Raw genomic sequence first — 26,895 nt, forward strand, 5'->3', positions numbered from 1 at the left:
ACTATTGGTCCATTTATCTCAGTAGCATCTGCACTGATTTACAGGGGCTCTATGGGGTTTTCAAACAGAGGTATTCCCCTAGTTCTGCCTGGGACTATGGCTAGGTCTGTATGCAAATCATGGGCTCTATGTGTTGATTTAGTAAGGAGTTTCCATTTAAGCCTTCTTTTAAGACAGCAGGGAGTAATGGAAGTCAGCCCACAAAAAGAGATAGGCCTAGGCATACATGTTCAGTTTTGCTATGGTTGTTGCATCTTGCTTTCCAGGAAAGCATTGGTGAGCTACTTCTGCCTTGATTATCGGACCCAACACTCTCCCCTCAGCCACAGTCAGATGGTATTCTGCGCATCTTCTAAGAGTGGGTGGTTTGCTGCAAACTGGTAAGAGTCCCCAACTCTCTTTAGTTCAAGATTAGGAAGCAAAACTGAAAGGTCTATCTATCTGTTGGCTGTCTTTGTGTTAAGGCTGATCTCTTAGCTTGAGTATTCCTAACTTGTACAATATCCACATTAACTGGGTGCCTTTGACTAGGTCTTTGTGAAACTGTAGTGTTCTCTTGGAGACCATTTTTCAAAAAGTTAACTATAGGCACAGATTTGTAGATACAGTGTGATATGAGTCTGTTATTCATGGGGTATAATAGGCAATTGACTCCACTTCCCCCCAAACACACACACACACACACACACAGAGAGAGAGAGAGAGAGAGAGAGAGAGAGAGAGAGAGACCTTGATGTACTTGGAAAAAGCAAAGTAGATCTCATAAGCCCGAAGTCTGCCCATCCATGGTCTAAGAAGCCAAGATCAAAGTCCTTAGCATAATCTGCAGGCTGAATCCTACCAATACCACCACTATCTTTTCCATGCCACAAGACTTTCTGACATATCATTGCTTGTTTTTATAACTTGGTCTGCTCTATCCAGTCCACATGCAAAGCCATCACTGAACCCATGTGAGAATTTCATGAATCATTAATCACAACTCCCTATTCATCATCCTTTGGGCAAGCATTCATCAACTGGGAAAACTACAGCCTTCCTTAAAATTAAAGATAATGAATGCTGTCTCCTCACAAGGTTAGCACTTTCCCAGCACTTTGATAAATACCATTTTAAACTGGGTCTGGGGAATCGGAACTGCAATATATCAAAGTCAGGCATAACCACAGGCATCTCAAATCTAGTTCACTCTTCGGTGTCTTCCAAGCCCTGCAACTGGAGATCCCGTAGAAAGAACCTTCTGTATTCAGTCAGCCTCGAATACTTTCCAGCGCTTTGCTGCAAATGGCATCTAGCAATTTGATGATGAGCCCTGAATTAAACTGGAACACCCTTTGCTACTTATTGATTTATTTAACAATAATTGCAAACTGCTTGATTGTACGTGAAATGTCTAAACGGATTACAAAAAAAAGTAAAACCACCATTAAAGTTGTCAATAAAAGACGAAGTTCCAAAATTCGAAAACTCAAAACAACTAAAACTATCAATAACTAAAGCACACGTTGAAATCAACATGTCAGGACAGACCTACCTGAAGAAAAACGTTTAGCAGGGAAGTTCCAAAGTATAGAGGGTGATTTCTTATAATTACACAACAAATATTGTCTGGCAGCTGTTATAGTTGCCAGTGTTTATTTTCTTTTTAACTTCCTCCACTGAACAATTTTTAATCCCTGGAGGATGACGCCTCGGCTTAATGGCTTTGTATTTTGCTTTGTATTTATAGTAATTTTGTTTTTATTTGTTATTCTTAGCCACTCTGAGCTTTTAAAGGAAAGTTGAGATATAAATGCTTTAAATGAATGAAACAAATCACCACACAGGGCGCAGGCCAACACACATCAACAGGGCCACAGCTGGACTCCCAACTGCTTCTGATACCAACCAGCTCACCAGATTCAGGAGCCATGCTGAATTGGAAAGTTTTCCAATGTGCTTCAAATGCAAACTCAATTCACGGATATCAATTCACCAATCACTGATTGGTGCACTGGAGAAGGCTTAAAGAAGCCCCTGCAACTGAAAGGGGTGAGAAGGTGCTGTGTGTGTTTCTGTGTTGTTCTCGGTGTGTTACTAATCAAAACGATTAAAATGGGCTGGCCAAGATGGAGGAGAAGCGTGTATTTATTCTCAACCTTCCAATACACTCCTTGACTTTGAGATATATTTAAGGCTGCAGAATCATCCACCAACGGAAGAAGGAAGAAATAAAAGAGACTACAGAGTCAGTGCTAGCAATGCATTCCAAGAGCGGCACAGAATGTAGAGAGGACCAATAACTGTTTGGGGTTAGGTGGTAATTTAATGTGTCTTGCCTGCACCCCTCCCAATGCAGCTAGACTTAAAACAGGAGTAGCAAACATGATGCTCTTGGGAAGTTGTCGGAATCCATCATAGATTCATAGAATTACAGAGTTGGAAGGGACCCCAAGAATCATCTAGTCCAGCGGTTCTCAACCTGTGGGTCCCCAGATGTTGTTGGACTACAACTCCCATCACCCCTGAGCTCTGGCCTTGCTAGCTAGGGGTGATGGGAGTTGTAGTCCAACAGCATCTGGGGACCCACAGGTTGAGAAAGGCTGAATTCTAGTCCAACCCGCTGCAATGCAGGAATGAATCCCTCACCTTTGGCCATGCTGGCTGAGGCTGATGGAAGCTTGAGTCCATTTTGGAGGTGCGGTGGGGAGAGAATCATGTTGGCTACCCCTGGTTTAAAACAACAACCGGCTGATGCAACATTCCCAATATCCTAACCATGGAGATCCCTCTATAGCTCTTGGATTAATACCCAGCCGCATGACCTTTTCTCTTTTTTCCAGGGCAACACTACATGCAGCAATGCTAGTCATGTTTCTATCCCTGTTGCAAAACCATGGCTAGCATTAACACTGATGTCCACTTACACCATGGTTAACTGTGACAGGGGAGAAATTCATGCAAAAGGAGGACAAACGAAAGGGATGGAGGCTGCAACCTGGTGGTGCATCACCCAGTGGCTCATATACCGTAACAATTGTGTACTTTTTCATGAAAGCACCAAATATGCACCACTTCTTTTAATACATGGTGACCATTTTCAGATATTGAGGTATATGGTAATGCACATATATGCACATGCATAGCCAACTGAAATGTATTAATAGTCCACAAATGTTGCAAATTTGGGTGCTTTTATGAATAAGTGCGGGACGCGGGTGGCGCTGTGGGTAAAACCTCAGTGCCTAGGACTTGCTGATCGCATGGTCGGCAGTTCGAATCCCCGCGGCGGGGTGAGCTCCCGTCATTCGGTCCCAGCTCCTGCCCACCTAGCAGTTTGAAAGCACCCTTAAATGCAAGTAGATAAATAGGTACCGCTTTATAGCGGGATGGTAAACGGTGTTTCCGTGTGCTGCGCTGGTGCTGGCTCGCCAGCTGCAGCTTCGTCACGCTGGCCATGTGACCCAGAAGTGTCTTCAGACGGTGCCGGCTCACGGCCTCTTGAGCGAGATGAGCACGCAACCCTAGGGTCGGACACAACTGGCCCGTATGGGCAGGGGTACCTTTACGTTTACCTATGAATAAGTGCATGACTACTGAACAGGGCAGCTATGCCAGCACATTAGGAAGAATTACTTCTCCTTGCAGAAGGCAAGCATCATTTACCATGTAATTATACAATATTTGCAAAAGCAAGTTTTTCAAAGGCGTAATGACCAAGACAGCAAGTGTAGAAAGGGAATCTTAAAAGACTGGATTCTGTCCTGCCTTTACCACCCACTTACACTGTGATCTTTAGCAACTGATTTAAATGAGGCTTCCTATTCTGAGAGCAGGCGAGGGTGCTAAATAATACATCCCAAGACTGAATTCCAAAAGCATACAATGTGCTGCTTACTGCAGACAACAGGAATGTAAGCTGTCAAGTGATTTGAAGCCTGCTGCAACCCCCCCAGCCCCCCCCAAGTAAAGGCACATTTCGCCATCTTGTCTCCCACACCCTGGCCAAAAATGGTATCTTGGCTTTCATCTGAAAACTGAGAATAAATGACAGCACAGCACTTCACCTCCCAGAGTTGCTTTGAAGATAAAAATCAATAGCGTTTGCAAAACACTCAGCTGCTCATTTCTTTTATGTCAATGAATGGCACTGGGGAAGTTAATAAAATTGCTGTTGAGTGAAGAGATTGGCTCCCTTTTGTATAGGAGGCTAAATACAAGATTTAGAATCCTAACATTGGACAACGTTGACCTTTACCCATATTACATAATGTGAGTGTGTGTGTATCTGTGTGTGAATATCTGTGTGGTCTAGTGGAGAGAATATAGTTAGGGAGAAGATCAAGTTCAATTCCATGCTTAAGACATAAATCTACTTGCATACTGTGGAATGTGGGTGTCTACATACTATTTGCAACCTGATATTTCTCTCTTTGTTTTGAACATATTAAGGAAAGTCCCATTGCGAGTTGCCGCTTAGCCATAATTTTACAAACTAGAATTGTACCTTCTCGGTCAGCTGTCGGAGCTAGAAGTTTTAAAAGTTGGTCCGGTAGGGGGGCGAGGATGCCATGCTGTCATGGCACAAGAATGAGCAACAAGGCATCACATGGAAGCAGCGCCTGTAGTTGTGTCCACGGATGCAGTGTTCAAAAGCATGCGCTATAGGAACTGGCGGAGATGACCGTCAAACCGAGACCAGGGAGAAGAGTTGGTGGAAGAAGATTGGAAGAAATTTAAAGACTATTTACAGAAATATTGCAAAATTAATGAATGTTAGAATGATGTTGGAATGAAGTTAAGTGGTTTTAGTAGCAATGTTAACTAAGGACTATGTAAAATGGATTGTTAATAGATGGGAATTTGAAGTAATAATATACTTAGATAAAGGATTAAGATAAGAACAAAAAGGGAAAGGATTTGCTGAATTAATTAACTGAACTGGGATGCAAAAAGGGAGGTGTGAGGTCAGGGAAACAAGTGAACGAAAGACAAGGTATGAAAAGACTGATTTGTTTTTAATTGTTATTCTATTTTCTCTGTTTTTTGTATTTTATTTTTTATTTTTTTATTTTTCTTTGTATTCTTGTAATTTTGTTTGAAACTTTAATAAATATTATTTAAAAAACAAAAAAACCCAAAAGTATGCGCTATAAAAGTGTGTGCCATGCTGCTGTCCCATGTACTTGGAGAGAACTGCATTCTGTGTCTGCCTGCCTGATGCTGTACAGACAAAGCAGCCAGCACAGAATAGATGCCAAGCATCTCCCACCCGGTAGAATTCATCATTAGAAACATTCGCAGGAAGCTACCTTAGACCATCTAATTCAGTGGGTCTCTGGAGGTTGGGGCAGGAGCCTCTCCCAAACATACCTGGAGATGCTGCGAACTGATTTTGGGGCCATCTGCCTGGGAAGCAGATGCTCTAGTCCTGAGCAACAGCCATCTTCCTTGCCATTTATTCCATGCTTCTTTCAGACACGCAGTACTTGTTTAAGGAAGGGACCATCACTCAGTGGCATCCCTCATTAAAGAATGAATGACCAGGCAGCAGGTGATGGGAAAGGCTTTCTGCTTATAGCTAGGCTTGAATAGGTGAAGAAACAATCTGGGTCGGTAGAAGGTGGCTTCCTATGTTCCTATATATTCCCTTGCTCAAGAGGATGCTGCCAGCCTTGGCAGACAATCTGAAATGTAGAATTAAAGGTTCTGCAGTACACTCCATAAGTCTGTACGGGCAAAGAAGCATCCCGTCAACAATGACTTGATGTAAGGCACCAGAATTTAGGGAAATGAATGGTGGCAACCATTGGCCACATGCAAGGATATAGCACATATCTTGCAAAAACCTTTATGGCAGGCCTCCACAAGTTGTGATGTAGCAAACAGACTGTGGTCCAGACACAGCCAGACATATATTGTCACCTGCTAGGTGCTTGGGCTTCTGTCTCCACAACAGATTTTGCAGTCTCCAAAACTGAAGTCCCTAACAGGCCACCAAAAGAAGGCTGGGGTGGGGGGTGGGCGTCCAGGGCCAACTCTATTGTTGGGCAAAGTGAGGCAGCCATCTCAAGCAGCAAAATTTTGGGAGGATGGAGCTGTGTGCGCCCCCACATACCCTCCCCATGACAGCCCACTGCCCTCTGGTGGAGTGGAAGACACTGTCCCATCAGCAGTGTCGAAGTAAGATTCAGTTGCCAGTCTTTTCGGTTTCTGTATATGGAACGGGAAAGGCACCATTTTGACTTTTGTCTCAGGCAGCAAAATTATCTTGAGCTAGTTCTGCTGGTTGGTTGTGTTCATTATGATGGGCAACAGGTTTTTGAGGCCTGTTCTCAAATTTCTCTGCTGTTGATTTCATACTTGAATGTTTCGAAATAGGAGGATTGGGTGTGTATTTAGCACTTTTCTGGCACTTTCTGGCTTTTTCATACAAAAAGCACAAGGAAGCAGAACAATGGAGAAAAATTATGATCGCCCCATCCAAAGGCAGAAGAAGCGTTTTAAGGATGTCGTCCACCAAACATCCTACAGAAATGATTCGGAAAAGCAGGAGAAATGCCTGTTGGGTAACTTTTGTGAACAGAGAAACCTTTGACAAGTAACAAAATGCCTCTGTATTTGAAATCGACTCCCCTGTAAGGAAGTCAGTATTTATCACCATACATATAGGGAGGGGGAAGAGAAAATATCTATATATAAAGGAGGAGAAAGGCAAGACTGCTTAATGAGACTTCCTTTGCCTAAGACAGGGGTCTGCAACCTTTAAGACAAAAAGAGCCACTTGGACCCGTTTCCGAAGAAAAAACAACTGGGAGCCGCAAAACCATTGCGACATTTAAAACAAATATAACACTGCATATATTGTTTCTTACCTTAATGTCCGATCTGACAGCGGGCGGGAAGGTGACGTCGGGACGATGCGTGACTAACACACGCACTGCCCCCATGCAACGTCACAGCCAGTACAGTGCCCGCCACAGTGGGGAGTGTCGGGGCGCACAATGCGCCTCCTCCCCTCGCTAGTATCCGCCCCGGAGCTGCGGCAAAGGTGTAAAAGAGCCACATGCGGCTCCGGAGCCGCGGGTTGCAGACCCCTGGCCTAAGATAAGCTGGCAAGTTAATAAAGGTGAGCTTTTGGACTAGGGAATCAAATACTTCATCACACTACACAAACTCTCTTTTTCAGTAAAGGAGGGATAGTTTAAATCTGGTTTCCCAACCTGGTGCCCAGATGTTTCCCATTACAACTCCCATCTGTCTCCGCCAGCACAGCTTCCTGTGGCGGATGGGGGTTGTATTCAAAACATCTGGAAGACACCAGGTCAGGAACGGCTGGCTTAACAGCTTTTCTTTTCCCTTTCCTTCTCTTTCTCACTCACCCACTCACTCAAGTACATCTTTGTGCTTATCAACCAAGTTGTCTGCTCAGTTTAAAATTCATTTTTAATTGTCCTCATCCTCCACCTTCTCTGTCTGCCCTTGACAACCTACGTACTATAAAGCAATGTGTGTTTGACTGACAGGAGGTCACTGGCTGAAAAATGGAACACAGCACCTTAGAGTGCCTAGATTCACTGTTTAATTTATTATCCCTCTCCCCCCTCCCTGCCCTAGACTCTGGTCCACTTTTTAATCTGGGGTCAGTAAAGACCTAGCCTGGAAAAAGAGTCCTGTATCCACGCATAGGAAAATATTACAGAATGTTCTTCTGCCAAAAGGTATAGGATGACGCAGAGTCAGATTTAAGTTTCAGCTAATGCTGTTTGGAATCAAAAGAAGGAGACAAGCATGTGTGGGTGGGTTTGTTTGTTTTTTGATAGCTACTCCGTAACAAACCTAAATAAATCTTTTCCAGGTTATGCAAGCATCCCATTTTAAACTTTTTGGGGGGCCACGTGTCCTTTGCTGGCCTTTCCCCCCACATTTGATGGATTGTGCCAGGCGTCAGTTTCTGTGGAGCAGCCTCAATTTGAATCCATCCATTTCTGCCTTCAGACTTTTGGTAAAAATGCAGTGGGCACATCCAAGAAGACACGCCTTCAGGACATCAATGTCTTTTAATGCCATGGAGCCCCTGTTCATGTTAAAAGTGTATTCTCCCTTTTAAAACAGCCATATAGCGCTGAAGTCATACACCAGCAACTGGAAACCTTCAGGCAGTGGGCCTAAATAGGTGTCAAGTGACTGACAGGTGATTTTCAGTGTTCACTCATAGAGGAGTGTCCTGGCTCCGACTCTTGGACACAGAATTTCAAAGAAACCCAAAAGATTTATTCAACAATTCAGCACACAGTCTAAAAAATAGCCCATAGTACAGGATGCCCAATTCATAAGTCTTTGACAAAGCAGTAAGATAAATGACTAGGAAGAAGGCAAGACGTTGAACCAATAATAATAATAATAATAATAATAATAATTTATTATTTATACCCCACCCATCTGGCTGGGCTTCCCTGACATGCCTCTCCAGCCCCACATATATATATATATAAGTGGGGTGGAACTGGTTATTCAAATGGTTCTCATCCCAAGCGAGAAGACTGTTTTTGCAAATGTGCACTCCTATGAGGGTGTGTGTGATGGGCTGTCCTTGGCAAATGGACCGGAGTCCAGCAGCGGAGCAAGCTGATCGGGTGCCTGGGGGTGTATGCGTGCCCTGCGCCCAGGGGTGGGGCCAGCCACCCACAGAGGCGGGGCCAGCCAGGACAGGATGCTCCGTGGGGCCTCCAAGGAGTCTGCCTGCCTCCTCCCACTCAGCCGCCCTACAGCTCAGGGGGAGGCGACAGGCACTCTCCCAGGAGACACATGGCTTGGGCGTGCTGCAGGTAAGTATACACCTGAACAGTAAAGGAGATTCTAGAGCAGGTCACCACCTCAAGTACAGCCTATACAATGGCCAAGCAGGGCATCAATGAGGCACCTGCTTCTACAGTTTCCTTTGGACTGAAAAACAACTGGCCATAACCTTTCAGCTTTAGTGGCTCGCAATTTGTGCATGCCTGATGTCCTATGGGGAAAATAACCATTATGAAAAACCACCTGTCTCTTCCCTGCCCCAGCTAGCAAGGGCTGGTGCTTTAAAAACATTCAATTTCCCTACCAGTGACCAAACTATATGCACACGTCGTTCTTCGTTGCCTCCATGGAAAACACAAATTCACTTTCTCCCATGAATATTCTGTTAAAAGTACAACGAGGGAAGACACCAGCAGCAAGGACTTCAGGGTCTATGGATTGGAAAATGTGTTTTCTGCCAGCACTGAGTCCATCCGGCTTCTAGAATATGAAGGATGGAGAACTGCTGGTGCGTGATCTCAAAAGTTTCTACCTGACTGGCTGACCTTACCAGAAAGAAGTCAAATGCAGATGCTGGAGAAGAATCAACTTGAATTTGTATACCCTTTTCAGGATTGGTACCAGCCGGCAACAAGACGACACAAAAAATAACCAGATCTAAGAATTAGTTCCACACCATGAATCCATTACGGTGCAATCCACATAAAATTAAATGTGGTCAAGAAATACTTCACACTTCAATTCTCCATTCAGCTGCAAATAATTATCAATTCAATTATCCATTACAATGGCCCTGTCAGATTCTCATATAGACTCTGGGAGACAGAGGGGAGATATAAACCAGGAAGTTCCACTTTACGGTTCTCACAACTGAAAATAAACCCTGAGTATCTTAAAGCATTTTCTTGATGAAAGAAGGAAAACCAATAGTCCTTTTTGGGGGGGAAGGCACAGAAGGCCACATTCCCTCTTCAAGGATGCGAAGGGCGAGCTTGGCCAGAGGCAAAAATGAGCTGAGTAATGGGTGCAAATTTGTACAGTAGGCTTTCGGCCGTGCAAAACTTAGAGGTTTAGACATACAGTCATACCTTGGTTCTCAATCGTAATCCATTCCGGAAGTCCATTCGACTTCCGAAATGTTCAAAAACCAAGGCACAGCTTCTGATTGGCTGCAGGAGCTTCCTGTAAACAAGCAGAAGCCACATTGGACTTTTGATTTCCGAAAAATGTTCGAAAACTGGAACACTTACTTCCGGGTTTTTGGCATTCAGGAGCCAAAACATACAAGTACCGAGGCATTTGAGAACCAAGGTACGACTGTACAAACACACACCTCTCTATTCTCCATGTAGGGAAGCAACGGCCATTATCAGAGTTGAAAGGCATATTCCAGCCAGGCAAAAGCACCTGAGGAGGGTATGGAGCAAAGTCTGTGAGGGGTGTGGTTTGGGTAAGGGGCATGGCCTAGGATGAGTCCTGGGCAGTGTTCGAAACTTGTGACCGAGGATTGTGCCTGATGTCTCCACCATCTGGGGATGGTTGGATCTGGACTGTTTTCACACGCAAATACCCCACCCTGTAGAATTCTATCTGCTATGTTTTATCTGCACCATCGGAATGAATTTCTGGAACCAAAATGCTTTTTCTGTGCAGCCGGAGCAGGAGCAGCGCACAACGTTATAGCTAATTGTTGTCGCTTGTCTTTACTCACCCCACCCTACTCACAAGTTGTGAGCAATAGCATTACATTAGGAATGGTCTATGTCACCATTTAGAAAAAGGGGTAGGAAGAGGCCAAAATATATGTAGACTGTCCCTGGATCAAGTGACTTTTCTTCTCTGAGCTCTCAAAGTTCTTAACCTATCTCAAGGTCGTCATCTGAACTAGCCAGATGTTTAACTGAGCATCAATCACAGTCAGTCCATCATTTGAAAAACAAGACTTTAAAGCCACCTGACTCCAAAATGGCAACTAGACATTCCATTGTGGCAACTGTAACCTTGGTTTAAGGAGCCATTTGGAGCCTAGCTTATGGATCTGAATTTCTAACACTGGTCCTGAGGGCCGGCTAGAGAGCCCTGGAGGGCCGCATTCTGTGCCCAAAATCCACACCCTGGGAGAAAAAGAAAAACAAGGCTGTAAGCAGCTGAGAGGACAGGAGGAGCGGTAGCAAGAGGCAGGGCCTCAGGGAGAGCTGTGTGTGAAACCTGAGGGCATAGCCAGCCTGAGGCGAATCAAAGAGCAGAGAATGAGGTGGTAATGCTGGCCTCTCCACAGGTTTCCCAACCCAGCCTGCTTCAAGAAGGGAAAACCATCGAAAGCCTCCCAGGAGTTACATTGCTTCCTCTTATCACATGCCGGTTCAAAGGTTGACAGCAGAGGGGTGCTCATACTAGATGGAGCTAACTGACTCCCTCATTATTAAATACAGTCGCAATCTGGCAAATAAACCGCCGTAAGATTTGAGTGAAACACATCTGCAACCCAACTATTCCTCTATCAAGGAAGGGGAACTTGTGGCTCTGCGGATGTTTTCGGACTACAAATCCCATCAGCCTCAGCCAATGGTCAGGGATGAAAGAGTTGCAGTCTAGTAACATCCGAGGCCCGGAGGTTCCCCTGCCTGGGATTACCAAGCCTAAACACATGGTGCTCTAGCAGTAGTCTATTCCTTCCCATGTACCCCAACTTCATCACCCTCATTCTTTGTAAACTTCCATGTTAATATAAACAACAACAACACATGCATAATTGGGTACCACTGCTTTCCAAAAAGCTTCAAATGGAATCCCAGAATTGTAGAGTTGAAAGGGACCCTAGTCTTGCAATGCAGGAATCTTTTGCCCAACGTGGGGCTCGAACCCACAAGCCTGAGATGGAGAGTCTCGTGCTCGACTGACTGAGCTACCTAGTGAGAAGTGTAAGCTGAATGACTACTAGGTGAAATGGCCAAGGGCCTAACTCAGTACAGAACGGCTTCACATGGTCCATGGAGGCGCAGGTCAATTCTGTATCCAGGGCAGCTGTCTACCAACTCCACCTGGTACGCAGGCTGAGACCCTACCTGCCCGCGGACTGTCTCACCAGAGTGGTGCATGCTCTAGTTATCTCCCGCTTGGACTACTGCAATGCGCTCTACGTGGGGCTACCTTTGAAGGTGACTCGGAAACTACAGCTAATCCAGAATGCGGCAGCTAGACTGGTGACTGGGGGCGGCCGCCGAGACCACATAACACCGGTCTTGAAAGACCTACATTGGCTCCCAGTACGTTTCCGAGAACAATTCAAAGTGCTGGTGTTGACCTTTAAAGCCCTAAATGGCCTCGGCCCAGCATACCTGAAGGAGCGTCTCCACCCCCATCGTTCTGCCCGGACGCTGAGGTCCAGCGCCGAGGGCCTTCTGGCGGTTCCCTCATTGCGAGAAGTGAGGTTACAGGGAACCAGGCAGAGGGCCTTCTCGGTAGTGGCGCCCGCCCTGTGGAACGCCCTCCCATCAGATGTCAAAACGATAAACAACTACCTGACATTCAGAAGACATCTTAAGGCAGCCCTGTTCAGGGAAGTTTTTAATGTATGATATTTTAGTGTTTTTTGGTTTCTATGGAAGCCGCCCAGAGCGGCTGGGGAAACCCAGCCAGATGGGCGGGGTACAAATAATAAATTATTATTATTATTACTATTATTATTATTATAAAGTATCAGACTTCCAGTGCAATCCTAGGCATCTTTACTCCGAAGTAAGTCCCATTATGTTCAGTGGGGCTTCAACCCCTTTGTTTTCTTCTAGGTCCAGTGGTAAGGACTGCCTGAACCCTGTTCACTGAGATCATTCAGAGCAGCACTGTTAGTTGTCCCTTGCGCCATGGCGCCTGACTAGCGTCTACTAGATGTTGGGCATTTAGTGTCGCTGGTCCCAGGCTGTGGAGCACTCTTCCAGCAGAGATTCGGAAGGCATCTTTGACTCTCAGGAATCTCTTGGAAGACTTGCTGACTTTTTAACGCAGCTGCTCTAAACACTTCAGACCAACCAGTTATTTTAATGATTGCTTTGGACTTTCTTAAACAACGTTTTATGTTTCACTGCTGTATACCACCCCTGATATTGCATTATATAAATGGTGGTATATAACTACTTTTACAAACATATAAAATGTTCCTCTATTAGTCTTTTAAAATCGAATATAAAGACACACACACACACACACACACACACACACGGTGTAACCACCTAGTACATCCCTAAAGGTGAGGCTCTGTAATGTGCCTTAGAAGATGTACATACCAGGACGATCAGTTGACAATGATGATATATAATTATGTGGGTTCTTTTCTTACTTGTGTCAAAAAGCAGCTGATACGCTAATGAATATTCTGAATGCCAATTAAAGACACTTCTTTTTTTAACCTTAGACAAAGATGGCAGGGCATGCTTTTCAGTTATTTTAATTTTTAATGTCACTTAACAGAAACCATCTGATGCTGAGGAACCTAAGTGAAGAGGGGAAATGGGAAAGATCAGCTGGGGAAAAAATGTCAATTGCTTAAAAACACACACAACTAAACAAAGAGGAAAGAAGACTGCAATCTCATGCGCACAGAATAGTACAACACAGAGAATATGTACATGTCTTCCGGTAGGTGGGAAGTCTTTTAGATAGGTTAGGAAAAGAAAGCTATTGAATCTGATAAATATAGCTTTTGTATCATAGCTTTTTGTATCAGGTCTGTAACATTTAGTTGTGCCCTGGCATTAGGAGTGTTTGTCACAAAAGAACCACCTGCCTCCTTGGAGGGTTGATGAACATGAGGAAATAACAGAACAAACCTTACAACTGTAATGCCGTATGATTTCTCCATGTATGAGCAGATTCTGCACAGAGTTTGAGAACTGGTGCCCTATTCATCATTTTTAGCCATTGCATTTATCAGCAAGTCACAAAAAATGATGCACATTATTTTGGAATCCATATACTTGGAAAGGGGAAAAGAAGATGACTGCCCTTCTGTTCAGTCCAAATCATCTATATAAATACAGTACTGTGCAGCACCCTAGCAACTGTTTCTATAGACAAAGAGCTTTCGAATTTGAAGACCATGGCAAGGTATTAGGGCATCTTACCAACTTAATGTATCTGAGATGGTAGGGATGATATTCCCTCTGCAGTGTCTGCTGCAACAGCTTTTGCCTTTAAAACCCTAAATGTTTTTAGGACTGAAGTGCCTAAACAATGGACTCCCTATCTCAGGAAGTAAGCAATGTGGTTTCCTGCTGATATTGTTGGATTACAGCTCCCAGCAACCCTGAATAGCGGCCAAACGTGGTGGACAGGGCCTTTTCTGCTATGGCACTCAGGAATGTGGAACTCTCTGCTCCATGAGATTACACTATCTCTTCCTACTTAGCAAGTGTTCCATTGCTGTCTGGAAAAAAAAAAGTCACTTTCTGCAATGTAGATAGGTTTCAGCCCTACTGTTTTTAGGTTTCATCAGTTTAAATGTTTTATTGCTGCTTCCTGTATTCTGTTGTAGCGATCCATTTTTGTTTTTGATGGTACTGACTATTGGTATAAATATTTTTATTTGCTGTGGACTCCTCCATTTTAATATAAATAAATTAACTTTAAATGAACTTTGAAAACTGCTCACCTCACACTCACACCCTGCAATAAACCAAGTTACTCACTTTGATGCAAGAGTTTTGCAGATTTAATAAGTAACTAAATATCTGTGATTAGAATACCAGTTATCACCGGTCTTTGTTTCAGCAAAATAGCTGCAGAGTTCAAAGTCCACAAACCAGTTTACACACACACACACACACACACACACACACACACACACATGATTTCACCCAATGGATAATAGTTTCACCAGGAAATGATCTACATAAAGCATTTTCCACAAGGCAATTTTGTTAAAACAGACATAAATTCACTTGCCACAAAGTATTATTTATTTTGGTTAAATATGTTTCTATTTCTTTGCAACATTCAGACATCACCATAGACAATAATTTGTTGCATCTGAGCTTGTGGTGGGGGAAAAATAAGCCACAAACCTTGGATCAGTGTTACATCCAAACCAGGAGTCATGGTTTGTTCCACTCTAAACAAACGGCAACCAATAAGCCAAGAAAACCTTGGCTTATCATTGTAGATTGTTTGGAACAAAACAAATCACAGTCCCTGCTTCAGAAGTAATGTTAATCTGAGGGCCATGGTTTGTTTCTCCCCCGTGTGAGCGGAAAGAAGAACAGCAAGCAAGTTGGCTTAAGCACATCAAACCATTAGCTATGGTTTACTGCAGGGCCAGCCTTATCATCAGGCAGAATGAGGCAGCTGCTTCAAGCAGCAGATAATGAGGGACTTGGAGCAGAAAGAGTTGTGTGAGTTGTACGGAGTGCCCCTTGTTCCCTAAGCTAGCACTCAAGTTTGGTGAAGGATGCTCTCCATCACCTGATGATGTCAACTAGAATCTTGCTGGCTTTGGAAGGGGCCATGCATTACCTTGTGAGAGGAGCAAGATGGCAGTAAATCACACCGAGCAAGTTCACGTTTATTAGCAAGAAGAGGATCTAACACAGGAGTGTCAATGAGCACAGCAGTTCTTCATAGGTTTCCCCCCATGAAGCAGTTGCTGAGACTGAAGGTCCTCACTTCCCCACAGCTGCCTAAGTCCCTTCTCTCCAGGGGTTTCTCCAAGCAATCTGAGACTGTGCCTGTGTGAAGCTAACTTCTCTGTCCTCTTCATGCCTCTCCTAGTTCTGGAGACCAGCAAGGGATGGAAGCTTGTCACTGCAGGAGAATATACCCATGCCTCTTCACCAGCTTGACTCATCTCTGCCTCTTGGCCTCCGTCATTCCACTCTCCTGCTTCAGTTTCTGATTCTGGACTTCTCTCTGCAACAGACTCCCCCCGCTCACTAAACCCCGTTTTCAGCTTCCAACACCTCCTCCCAGTCTTCTCCCTCTTCTCCCTCTGACACACATCACTGTCCCACCACCAATCCCCTGGCTCTGAGCCTTCTTCCCCAGCTGATTCCTCTCACCATTCCTCTGCATCCAACCAGTCTGTGATGTCTTGTGTTTTGGCTCAGGCAGATAAATGTCTTGGTCCAGCCCTGACTAACCTGATGTCTGAAAGTGGCCAAGGCTATTGTAGAATCTGTGCTAGAGCTATCGGGTGGATAAAGGCATTTCTGCCAATCTACATTACAAATACAGGAGGGATCTAGCTATCTTGTAAATATGTGTGTATATTTATTGTCTAAAGCAGCCTACCTCAACTTCCTGCCAACCTGATGCTTTGAACTCTAATTCCCCTCAGCCCCAGCCAGCATGACCAATGGTCAGCGATAAAGGGAGCCGTGGTCCAACAACATATGGAGGGCATCAAGTGTTTTAGGGTTCCAGCTACATTGAAAGAGCTTCCAGTTTCATAGCAGCCTTATCTGGTTGGGTAGATAAACATCAATAATAATGTATTGCCTAATTTAACACTCAAACTGTGCAGGTAAGCTCTTGTTCTGAAAAGGAAGTATGAGCTTATCGAAGGCCAACTCGAGTATTGGCACCAGAGGCCAAAGCTTTCATTTGCTCTGGAACAGAGGAAGAAGCAGGTGGACACGATCACAAAGCATTAGGAGAAACGTCCTCACAGTATGAGCTTTGAACAGCGGCTTGGAAGATGGTGAGCTCTCCTTCACTGGAGATGTTTAAGCAGAGACTGCACAGGCATTTTATTTAGTAAAAATTGTTAGCTGCCTTTCAAAATAACTGTGTTTTCCCAAGGCGGCTTGCGCCCAGTAGCATAGCATGGGGAGGGCTATAGGGGCGGTTGCCCCAGGCGCAAAATTGTTAAGGGTGCAAAATTTCAGTACCCGATGCTGCCTCAATACAGCCGCACACTTCCATCACTAGGCTCCATTTAAACGGATTCCCCATGTGAACCAGGAAGTGACCTCCCCAGGCAATGGATGATGCGTACACCGTTAGGCAGCTGAATGCACATGCGTACTCCAGTTATGTAACCCCTCCTTCACACAGCCCTGGGCTCTGGCAACCCACGCTACACCACTGCTTGCGATGTCTGATAAAGCCAGCAAAAAAACCATAGTCAATGTCGCAATAACACAACACACAAGAATAATAAGCAGAAAACAGTACAGTCGGAACATTCTTTCAGCAAGCCACCACAGAACAGAAACTAAATCAGTCAGGGATGCCTTGGGGAAGGGGGTGGACTAGATGAATCAGAGGACCCTTTCCAAATCCACGACTCAGTTTTTATGAATTGTTATGTTCTTACAAGGAACTGAAATGTACCATTCTGAAGGTGCCACAATAGCTTAAAAATACCTAATTGGGAATATATAGAGTAGACATAGCCTGCTCATGCGTTTAATAGGCTGCCTAACAAAAAGCTCAACAGGAGCAGTGTCTGTCACAGCAGCAGAAACAGCTGGATCTGTTTGAATTTGTTCCTGCAACACAGTCGTTAAAAATACAGTATTATTCTGTGGGGTCTCTCTTTCTCTGACTTCATGGATAGGAAAAGGTTTTCACAGGGAAGCTGTCATATGCCAGGTGAGAAGATTCATCCCCGTCTAGCCCAGTGCTGTCTGCCCTGATTGGCAGTGGCTCTCCAGGGAGTCAGGCAGATAGTCTTACCCATCACCTGCCACTGTAGCCTTTTTAATTGCAGGTGCCAGGAATTGAAACCAAGTCCATCTGCACATGGATCTCTGGTCTCCTGCTCAGCAGGCGACAGTGGAGAGAAGCAGAGGAGGACTCCATCCCAGCTTTCTATGGAAGCACTGGGTTCTTCTTCACAAAATACCTATAATACCCTGGCTCTTAGATGTTCCACACTTAAGGCTGGCTCACACATGTACACACGCATCCCTTGGTTTTTGGCAGCTGGTTGCACACACCAACGTTGAAAAAAAAAATTCACTGTGTTTAAAATGCTATAAGAGTCCTCCATGGAAGAGAATTATCTCATCGACAGCCCATTCATGTCTGGAGATCATTAAAGTTACAGTCATCGAGTGATAAACCTGCACACAATCCTATGCGTGCCTAGTAAGAAAAGAGAAATGTCTGCATTTTTCAGAGAACAGACCTTATTTGCATGTTCTGGATCAATAAGCACTTATCTTTCAGAGTTCACGCTTCTCCACACATTGCAATGCAGTTTGTGGCTCAACCAAAAATGCATATTGAAATGCAGTTTTAGGGCAAAAGGCATGCAAAAATGTGGTTTGTGTGTGCAAATGCATTTAGACAAGATTGCAGATTGATGCGGTAAGGACTGATTGAATGAGCACAACCAAAATAGACACAGGCTGAAAAAAAGACTTGGGTCATCCATTGTAACTCAAAAGTATGTCCTGTTGAGTTCAATGGAGCTTACTCTCCTGTAAATACACACAGGATGAGTGATGCCATGTGTTTGTGGGAGGTTTATTGCATATATTTTTGAGAGAGACCAGCTGGCTGGTTGGGACTTCCATTGTGAAGAAGAAAAGGGAAAGGTCCCATCCTTTGCTTTGCCCTTTGTCTTGGGGACAGAACTTCCAAAATGACAACTGGTGGGGTGGGGAGCAATCATAATTATAGCATGTCCCCAGATTTCCCACTGGCTGCCTCCTTGATGGATTCAAAGAGAAGGTTCAGAAGCAATTTAATCATGGTCTTATAAGTACGTGTGCAGGGAGAAAATGCCCTATAGGAGAGGCCTGTTCCTATCTAGCAGACAGAGGCATAACAAGATCAAATAGGAGGAAATTGCGGCAGCGATGTTCCAAGTGGGTATATTTTTAAACAGGGCTAATTAGACAACGGCTCAAAAATGTAGGGGAAGGGGGTAGTGCCTCCCTTTGCTAGGAATCTTTTAAAACTCAGGAGCTGCAGACCTATGGCAGCTCAACCTTATGTGTTCTTGTGTTTTTGTATCGTAAGCTGCCCTGTGGCCCTTGGATGAAGGCCGGTTTAGAAATTTAATAATAATGGTAATGATAATAACCTCACCTCTGCAGGTTGGGAGGTCTCTTGCCAGCTCAGTGTTTCAAAAAAAAATCAAGGGACACTGCAGAGAAAGCACAAACCGTTCCAGGAAGCTGCAGTGTTCCAAAATGTGTTGACGTTTGGCTGTTATTGAGAAAGCAGGGAGGAAAATAATAATAATAATAAAGAAACAATCTTAAAATGAAACTATTCAGATCCTTCTGGGGGAAGACAGATCTGTGTTTGTTTCATTAGTACTCCAAATATTTAAGAGTACGCCTGAAACATCTACTGTGTCAACTGGCCTTCAAGTCAAAGCTGGATGTCTGCCTAGGGAAGCTTATGATTCGTCCAAGTTCTAGTTGCCAATTAATTACAATTACTAAGCTATTATTATAATTTCTAGAGTATCATCGACGGGCACGATGCTTTACAAAGTACAAGAGGACAGGTCCCTGCCTCAAGGAACTTACAATCTATATAATTCACTGCATGGGGGTGGGGAAGAAGAGGAGGGAGGTGAATTCAGTGGTAAACAGGGAAAGAATCTGCATTATTTCGGGTACACATGATTAAGTTAGACTGCAATCAGATACCCACTTCTCTATGAGTAAAACCCACCGGGCTCAACAGGACTTTATTTCTGAGTAAACAACCCCTGGATGGTTAAGTCCAGTCAAAGGCGACTATGGGGTTGCGACGCTCATCTTGCTTTCAGGCTGAGGGAGCAGGTGTTTGTCTGCAGACAGCTTTCTGGGTCATGTGGCCAGCAGGACTAACCCGCTTCTGATGCAATGGGACACCGTGACAGAAACCAGAGCGCACGGAAACGCCGTTTAGCTTCCCGCCGGAGCAGTACCTATTTATCTACTTGCACTGGTGTGCTTTCGAACTGCTAGATTGGCAGGAGCTGGGACAGAGCAACAGGAGCTCACTCCATCATGGGATTCAAACTGCCAAACTTCTGATCAGCAAGCCCAAGAGGCTCAGTGGTTTAGACCACAGTGCCACCCGCGTCCCCTAAAAAAACAACCAAATACTGCAATCGTTGTACTATCAAACACAATGGCACATAAATAAAGCAAATGACAACAAATTCATCAAAACGATTCATGCAATTCAATAAAATCATAGTAATTCAAAAGATCAGAAAATACCACAAATCATTCATCAAAATGAGTAATACAATGCAACAGTGTCGTGGCAACTTTCCCTTTCATCTGCCTTGTGTTACCATTGATACTTGTCTACATTTCTGTCCAAACACAGCTAAGGCTCACCATTTCTTTCCCAATCCTCTTGTGCTTATTTGCTCTTTAGCCATCAGCCACCAGTCGCTGCTCTGGTAGCAGATTCCCACCTGGTTTCCAGCCAATTAATGCAACCACAAAACCAGCCTTCCTTCACAACGTAGACTCAGCAAATCTGGGCAAGACTCAGCACCCAGTAAAGTGGCTGCACTTCCTCTGGGCAGCCATCTGGCAAGTCAGTCTCACTTAGAGAGAGCCGCTGAGAGCAAGTTGCATTGCAAGCAGGTGAAGCGCGTGGCCAGGGGCTCCAGATGGACCCACTGCATGCCAAAATCTGCAAGGATCTGCTCAGCTCAGGTGCCAATTCAGTCCTGGAGAATTAGTCCTTGTCTGAGGACCTTCGGGGGCAGCATGTCTCTGCTCCAACATGCAACAATGTTCCAGGACAGCACTGGGGAATCTGTGGCCTTCCAAATGTTGCTGTATGACAGCTCCCATCTTCCCTGTTTCTATTCTAGAACAATAGGAACGTGTCTGTACCCTGCACAACCCCCTCAATTTGGCATGGACCCATCATCACCATATGGGACAATTGAGAACATCTGTATAAATCACTAACAATCCATCTCTATACCAAACTTGGGTCTTCAGCTGTTTTTGGACTACAACTCCCACAATCCCTGACCACTGCTAGCTAGGGATGATGGGAGTTGTATTCTAACAACAGCTGGAGGCCCAAATTTGGGAAAGCCTATGCAAACTGGATTGTATCAGTTCAGGTCTGGTGCGTTTATGTAAGGATGGGGAGGGAAATTGTTCCAGTTCAAGTTTAAAGGCAAACATACCAAGTTTGCACCTTCTGAAACATCACACCAACCGAAACACAGCCATACATCAATATTCTTACTTCCTGGAATGTTGCAGTGCGGTTCTCCAGCTGACTAACGTGTATAGAAATGCACATACTAGGGTAAAATGTGCATTAGAATGCACATATTTGAGAAAATTACGTGCAAAAAACGCATTGCATGAGTGGAAAAGTTTTTGGAGACATTCACTGGTGAATTTTCATGAGGCCTTTAATGTGCAAATTGACTGGAAATGCAGGGAATGACCTAGGATTGGGGAAAAAATGCAAAACACAGAGCGAAACCAAAACTTCCAAATCCACCCATCCCTGATATTATTTCACATGCTCAAATGCTCCCTGAAATGGATGAAGAAGGATCTGTACACATGCAAAAGAAGAGATCAAAAGAAAGGCTGGGCTTTTTATTGAACGCAAATCACTTTGTTGAAATTGGAGAAGTGACTCAAATTCCATTGACTAGAACCCTTCTCCCTAACACCCAGTTTCCCTGTGAAATTGAGGGTTAAGGTGAAAATGAGTTATCGGCCCGAAGTCACCTAGCTGGTTTTAGGCCCAGTAGGTGTTTGAACCCCGCTCTCTCCTCCCAACACCCTTCAGCATTCTTACAGAATTAGGTGACTACCAGGCCATTTCCTTTGCCTTCTACAAAATCTGGAAAAGTGAAGGGAACAGAGGAAGCAGGGAGTTTGCTCTTTTCTTTCTAATTCTAGTTATTTTGCTTCTCTGCAGAGAGAGGGTCTGAGATAGTCTTGCCTGTCTTGCTTTCCAACATCGTGAGTATTGCTGTAATTTCAGGTTGCCTAAAGCTATAAAAGTAAGTTAAGGGGAAAGGGTCGCCATCTTCCCTTCAACTTTCCCAGGCCCACCAGCCTCTTTCTGGGACATACCTGGAAGGACATGCATTATAGCTTATAGTTTGCAGTCTGGGGATAGGTACTGCCTGTCCAATTGTGAACCACCCTGAGATCTATGGGTATAGGGCGGTATACAAATTTAATAAATAATAATAATTCTTGTCCAATGAATCACAGCTGAACAGCAAACTCAAAAAATACAATTTTTTAAATCTTTCAGAGGACTTGTTATCAGCCGGAAGAGAGAAGAAACCACAATATTATATGCTTGCCTAAAGAGTCCTGGTATGCACAAGGAACCAACGGGAACAGTTCTTTGGGGAAGGACCCGGACCAGCCCAAGACATTTTGCTGCCCAAGGCACAGGACAAGATGTCACCTTTACATGTACAGAAGCAAACCAGACTGGCAGCTAATGTTTGGTTCAACGCTGGAAATGCAGTTGTGGCACCCAAGGTCAGCAGGATACCTCTGGGGAGCACAGAGCACATACAGCGGTGTCCCTTACCTGCCCCTCTGCATCTGCCGCCTGAGACAGCTGCCTCTCTAATAGCAGGGCTTCCCTGGGACAGAAAAATCACTCAGTGGCAGAGCACCTGCTTCGCATAAAGAAGACCCCGGCAGGGGCAGACCTTGGTAACATGGTGCCGGGCTTTGGGAAGAAGCCACGATGCTCTGGCAGGGTTCTGGAGCCCTCCCATCTCCTTCCCAAAGCTGGGCAAGAGCAAACCAGGCTTTGGGAAGAACCCTGTCAGAGCCCTCACGCATCCTTCCTGAAGCAAGCACTTACTAAGCTTTGGGAAGGTGGCAGGAAGGCACCCTCTCAGTTTGGCAGCCTGTAAAAGGGTCCCAGACTGTAGGAGAACCATTGCTGCTGAGAATTGACAACACTGAGCAAGGTAGACAATATGGCCTATACGGTGGTACCTCGGTTGAAGAACAGTCCTGTTTATGAACTATTCAGTTTACGAACTCCGCAAAACCAGAAGTAGTGTTCCGGTTTGCGAACTTTACCTCGGTCTACAAACAGAAGCCAAACGGTGGAAGGGCACCGGCAGTGGGAGGCCTCATGAGGGAAAGCGCGACTCGGTTTAAGAACGGATTTGGTTTAAGAATGGACTGCAAGAACGGATTAAGTTCGTAAACAGAGGTACCACTGTACAGTGGTACCTCTGGTTGCGAACAGGATCCATTCCGGAGGCCCGTTCGCAACATAAAAAGAGCGCAACCTGCAACAGCATGTCTGCGTACAAACGGGTTGCAATTTGCCACTTCTGCACATGTGTGCGATGTTATTTTGCGCTTCTGCGCATGTGCGAGCGGCGAAACCCGGAAGTAACCCTTTCCGGTACTTCCGGGTCGCCGCGGGACGTAAGCTGAAAGAACGTAACATGAAGCGGACGTAACATGAGGTATGACTGTATTGTATATCTTCCTGTGCTCCCCTTTCTTTCAGCAAAAGCACCAGAAGAATATCTGTCTGTTCTCCTGGCAACCCTGTTGGGACAGTGAGCACAACAAGGCAGCCACCTCACACAGGCTAGTCATATACCCTTGCACCCTGCTTAGGCCTTCTTCCTATGACCCAGCCACATTCCTGTGGACTTTCAGGGGAAGCCAACATGGTGTCCATCCAGCTGTCTCTGGACTACAGCTCCCATCAGCCCCAGCCAGCCTGGCCAATGCTGAGGGGGCTGACGATCATGGCTAAGCATTGCAGAGCCACCTGAAAATCAATGAATGAAAAATGGAGGGGGCAGGGGAAGAGTACCAGGATACATGCAGGCTGGCAGGGGAAACAGAAAATGCGGGGGATGCAATTTTTTGGCACAAATATAAATACCCCACTCTCCATCCGCAATGCCCCCCAACAACAATCAGTGGCAGCAGGAGCCACCCAAACAGCACGTGTGAATTAACGGAAGATGCCACAAGGCTTGTGTTGTGTTGTTGTCTTGTTTTCCCCATCACCTGTACTGAGGAAGTATTTCGGTGCTGTGACAGTGGTGTTGCTATGGCAATGACTCTTCTATCTACTGGATTGAGTAGGGAGGGGGCACCCTGCACAATCCGAACACACTGCAGCAGTGTGATAGAGGGCAGGATCTGGAGGGAAGTTCTGCTTCACACATTCCTCTGCAGCTCCCATTCATCTCAACAAACCGCATGCCAAAGAGAACCTTCTGGACTCTGTCCAGATATTGTTAACCATTTGTCGACAAAAAGCCTCTGAAGTGGACATATTGTGAACCCATTTTTTTATTATTATAAAAAATTAATACATCTGTTTGTTGGCAGTTCTCCTCCCTACCTTATCTTTTAAAAGCCCTCTGAAGGCAGTATTGAAAAACACCTCCGTCAAATGAAATATAATTAAGTCAATAAACCAAGAGTTAAAATGCCCTTCTTGGGACATGTGTATATTACCTAGTCTGTTGTTCAGCTTTTGTTACAGACAAGCCACCACTTGGAAACAGGAAGAAGAAACTCAATGTGTTTGTTTGAAGGTAAAGAAGCAAAACTTTGCATCTTCCCTTAACCCTCTCCTCCATTCATTCTGAGCAACGACAAATGAGGGTGTCCCTTTTCGTCCGGTCTCCAAAATGGCTATGGTGGTGCAATTGCTAAGGTCTGCTCTAGAAAGTGGTGGTTTTTACTGCCAATTTTACAAAGGGTGTATATGGAAGATGATTGCTGTTCTTGAGACTACATGCATTCCCAAGGTAAAGCTGCGTATGAGTTAGAATCTCTCCCCTGTTTTGTGCTTACAGACTCTCGCACATACACTTTTAAACAGGCAAAGCAGAACGATGGTGTATGTGCTCTGGAGAACACCTGGGTTGGTGCAGGCCTCAATTTACCTTGACTTCCGGCAAGATCAGAATCGTAGTTAAAAAGGATTGAGATCTTTACGTCGCCTGGAAGGATCGTTTGTGCAAAAGTAGCCTAGGAAGCAGCTGGCCTCTTGAAAGCACCAGGGCCTCTCGCCCTGACCTTGCGTCTGGGAAAAGTTCCCTCAAGTGCTTTATTTTCGTAATAAATTATCCAGCCATCAAAGCAGCTCGTAAACAGTTAGTACACATGTCACGCATCTGGGCTTCAATCCAGTCCCCTTCGTTTGTTCCCTCTTCCCCAAGGCAATTCTCATAGGATGTCTCTTCCAATTCCTTTCTAGGGGAGAACAGCAATCCTAAAGGCATCAAAGCTTTTATGGGATGTAACTAATAATATCATAATTTAAGTTGGCCATTGACCTGATTTAATTTTTGGTGCATGCAAAAGGAGAGGACTGACCTCCTTTTAAAATAAACATATTTGCCCATCACCCCCATACCAAAAACACACGTGCAACTTTTTTTTCTTGGTTTCTCCCTACAAGGGCCAGTAAAAACTACATATCTGCAAAGAAGATATTAGGGTTGAATGTGCCTGAAATGAATGCAACCACGGCCAGGGCAACTGAACTTCTCTGCAAAGTTCACCTATTAGTAGTATGTGGTTTCTTCCTATCAAAGAGGGACTTCTATAATAATACTATTTACATATTTAGAAGGGGAGAGAAACGATGAAAACAAGACTGCGAGGAAGGGGTTTGGATGCCATTTCTTCCATTAGGTGCAGCGCGATCCTAAGCCGATGCCAATTCCGCCGTGCTTATGGCGGTGGCCATGCGCTTTTCGGCACGTTTCCTTGGAAGAATGAATTACTCCCCAGTTACGCGCGCGCCTAGGAGTAATCTAGTCAACATACATTTGAGACGCGGCAGGGTTTTTATCAGGATCCTCACCGGCCGCCGCCTGCAACCTGCATTGCCCCAACGCAAGCGCAACTCCCCGAGCCTCCGCTTACCTTCCGCAGCCAGGGGGAAGCAGCAGCGGCCGCCGCAGCAGCACCGGCAGCCAGGAAAGATGACCTTGCAGAGAAATTCCTCATCGGAGCAGCAACCGAGCAGCTTTCCCCGCTCGCAGCCTGGCGCGTAAAAACGCAGACGGAAAGAACCCTCCAGGTCGGGATCCAGGCGCCCAAGCTGCCAGGATGGATCTCAACGCGGGAGAAACCCGGAAAGCCTCGTCTACGAAGGCTCGGATTTTGAGGGAAAACCCACCGTGGGGAGAAGGAGCCACAAGTCGAAAGGGGAGGCAAAGCCGGGAACGCCGCGGCTGCTTGGGTGGCTCCGGCTCCTCCCGGCGCGCATTTGGCGCTGTTGCAGAGGGCGGCGCAGGTGCCTCCTGGGGGGGCGTTTCTAGTCTTGGCCGGGCGGACGGGGAGGCGGCTGCTTCCGCTGCCGGCGGCTCCCGGAGCGGCTGTGCCCGTGACTGCCTTCGGAGCAGCCGCTCCTCCAAGGTGGCCCGCGAGGTGGGAAGGCGAGAGGGAGCCGCGCGCCCGCGTCGGCGCGTCACAGGCGCGCGTTGCTGGCTGTGCCGGCAAGGAATCGGGGCATTCAGAGCAGCCCCGGGAGGCGGAGCAGGAAGGCCTCTCGCCCCGGTTGCCTCTCCGCCCGACGCATTTCTCAAAGAGCTTCCTGCTGCAGGAGAGAGGAAGACACAGCAGCTGAAGTTTCCGCCCGTCTGGGGCCAGATTTTCGTTCCTCCCCGCCAAGTGCCATCCAGCATCGCCCTTCTCTTCGTTCCCACTTTGGGGACGCAGCTCAGTTGTAAACTCTCTTGGACGCCAAAGATCGGCAGCGATGGAAACGTGGAGAGTGCTCCTGCCCATGTGCAGAGTGTTATCCACCCCACCACACTCACACCTTGCTACATACCCAGAGCCAGCGCCCCCAGTTCAGAGTACAGTGGTACCTCGGGTTACATACGCTTCAGGTTACAGACACTTCAGGTTACAGACTCTGCTAACCCAGAAATATTACCTTGGGTTAATAATTTTGCTTCAGGATGAGAACAGAAATCGTGCAGCAGCGGCAGCAGGAGGCCCCATTAGCTAAAGTGGTGCTTCAGGTTAAGAACAGTTTCAGGTTAAGAACAGCCCTCCAGAACAAATTAAGTTCTTAACCCGAGGTACCAGTGTAGATGGCTCAGTGCAGACAGCTTCCAGCAGACAGGAAACCTGGTGTTAATGGCCTGTTCGTTTTTGGTGTTAAATATTGCAGAAGGCTGAAGCCTCTCTGTTCTATCAA

The 26,895-nt window shown here is 45.6% G+C and overlaps 1 protein-coding gene across 1 annotated transcript in view; it reads right to left on the bottom strand.

Moving 5' to 3' along the window:
• GPRIN3 (GPRIN family member 3) overlaps positions 1 to 26,273 on the bottom strand; it is a 40,268-nt gene extending 13,995 nt beyond the window's left edge. The window contains exon 1 of the mRNA XM_028743822.2: positions 25,611 to 26,273. The gene's annotated coding sequence lies outside the window, so the exon portion shown is untranslated. The remainder of the gene's footprint in view (positions 1 to 25,610) is intronic.
• Positions 26,274 to 26,895: the final 622 nt, after the last annotated feature.

Source organism: Podarcis muralis, chromosome 9 (assembly GCF_964188315.1).
Source record: "Podarcis muralis chromosome 9, rPodMur119.hap1.1, whole genome shotgun sequence".
NCBI lineage: Eukaryota > Metazoa > Chordata > Lepidosauria > Squamata > Lacertidae > Podarcis > Podarcis muralis.